This window comes from Capra hircus, unplaced genomic scaffold (genome assembly GCF_001704415.2).
Source record: "Capra hircus breed San Clemente unplaced genomic scaffold, ASM170441v1, whole genome shotgun sequence".
Classification (NCBI taxonomy): Eukaryota; Metazoa; Chordata; class Mammalia; order Artiodactyla; family Bovidae; genus Capra; species Capra hircus.
In genome coordinates this window covers 12,185-14,340 of record NW_017214887.1, presented here as the reverse complement: position 1 = coordinate 14,340, position 2,156 = coordinate 12,185, and the positions used below count along the sequence as shown (strand labels likewise).

At 39.7% G+C, this 2,156-nt stretch overlaps 1 long non-coding RNA gene across 1 annotated transcript; it reads left to right on the top strand.

The window, feature by feature from the left end:
- The first annotated feature begins 42 nt into the window (after positions 1 to 42).
- On the top strand, positions 43 to 1,663 carry LOC108635385. The gene is made up of 2 exons (XR_001917793.1): positions 43 to 227; positions 1,103 to 1,663. It is a non-coding gene; the product is annotated as an uncharacterized LOC108635385 (long non-coding RNA).
- Positions 1,664 to 2,156: the final 493 nt, after the last annotated feature.

The following is a 2,156-nucleotide window of genomic DNA, read 5'->3' as shown; positions in this document are numbered from 1 at the left end:
TCAGTAAAATCAATTTCTTACTGCTTTCGCAATGTTAGGATAAGAAAGATGATGCTTTGATTGGGCTCAAGTCCACGGCACTGCGGTTCCGTGAAGACACCAAGAAGTGGCTCAGTGGCTTCAGTGTGGCCATGCTGGGGGCTCTGAGCCTGGTGGGAGTGAACAGTGGTCAGACTGCGCCCTACTACGCTGCCCTGGCTGCTGTAGGAGCCCATCTGACTCACCAGGTTTGGTCTTTTTCTTTCCTTTCCCTCTTTTTCCCTTGGCATAAATTATAAAAATCATTTAAACAAAATGCCCTCTGTGTTTTACCAAGCAAGACACTTCCTAAAACAATTGCTTGGATTATACCGATTTGACTGTCCCTTCTTTGCCCTAGTATGCCATATAAAAAAGCTAGGCTGTATTATTTTAGAGAAACAGTATGAACCTAAACCTAGATATTTTTTTTCCTTCTGATTTTCTTGGAATTATTTCTGATGCATGTCTAGAAAAATTTGAGCAATGTCTTAAGGGTGTGACTTGAGTTGAATTACTCTGAAAGCAAACTGATCAACACAAACCATGTTGTGTAAATGTGATGGTTAGCAAACTAATCACTCACATGTTCGGGTCCCACTGGCATTGAGACCAAGGCAAGATAAGACACGAAATGCTAAGATGTAGACAGTGAGGGCCACCAGGTACATTAAACATCTCTTGATGCATTGGACAGCCCTGCACAGTAGAGAGCTGTCCTGCCCAAATGTTACTTGCTCTTCTGTTGAGAAACATTGCTCCAAGGATAAGGCTAAAATGGGAGGGTGGGAGCTGGGGGAAGCAGATCTTAGATCAATCAGTGTAAGGAAGAACTTTCTAAGTAGAACTAAAAATGGCATGTGTTGCCTGTCCAAGTGTTCCTCCACCTGTCAAGAGCTGGTTTTTAGGACAGCTTAGAGGCTATCCGTTGAAAGATATGGTCGATCATTTTCTACGTTGGGAAATAGTCTCAGGTGCATTAAAGGCTTCCTATTGCTTGAAATTCTACAACGTTATCTTCTTCATAGTGACATGTTTATTTGTGATGCTGAAGTCTCACATGGCGTGTGCTCTTTCCTCCTAGATTTACACTTTGGACATCCACAGACCTGAGGACTGTTGGGAAAAGTTCACCTCCAACCGAACAATAGGACTAATAATTTTTGTAGGGATTGTCCTTGGGAACTTGTGGAAAGCAAAGGAAACAGATAAAACAAAGAAAAATATAGAAAATAGAATAGAAAATTAGGCAGATTAAGTTTATCTAGGGATTTTTAAAACAAACTTTTACAAAACACTTTCAGGTCTTGTTACCACATAATTAGATTTGAATAAGTCTTATGGTATATAACTGAATTACAAACCGGTGGATGAAGTTTTAGAGCATTTTGGCCTAGATTTTAGTTCAAGTATGTACATGTCAGATTCTTCTCCTGTCACAGGAACCAGGGACTGTTTAGGATTTGCAGTGACCTGGAGTATTTAAATTAATGCTTTCTTCCTGTTGTAATCCTCATCTAGAGTCACAGGAATTACATGATTTTTAGCACTTTAGCAATAAAAACTCATATATGTCTCATCTAAATGAATGTCTCTAGGAAAGTGGGTACTTTTTAGGGGAAAGAATAAAAGCTGTTACAGAAAGTTGGGGCTTACTGTTCTTTGCATTGACCTTTACTTACTGCCAAAAGCTGTAATTCAGGAAACCATTCTGGTTTTTATATTTTTAGGAGAATTTAAGTAAGTAAATAAAATTTTTTTTACCTACTCTACCTGTACATACTGGGTGTTATTTTCAACCCTGACATTTATTTGCAAAGCCTCTATGTGCAGCCATAGGGACTAGAATGAGCAGGCGGTCACCAGGGACTATTTTAGTTTCTGTTTATTTTTTATCTCAGCTGATTGGAATTTATAGGATAGTGGTATATTGGTTACGTGTAATAACTATTTCTTTCCTTGCCCCCTTCAGAATATTCTCAACACAGGAGCCAGAATCATTTTTTTAACTCCTCTATCAGATCATGTCATTGCTGTGCTCAGAACCCTCCAGGACCTTCACAGCCACCGAGTACAAACTAAAAGTCTAGTCACCTGGCAAGCCCGCCATGATCTGGCCTTGTCTATGACTCGTCTTC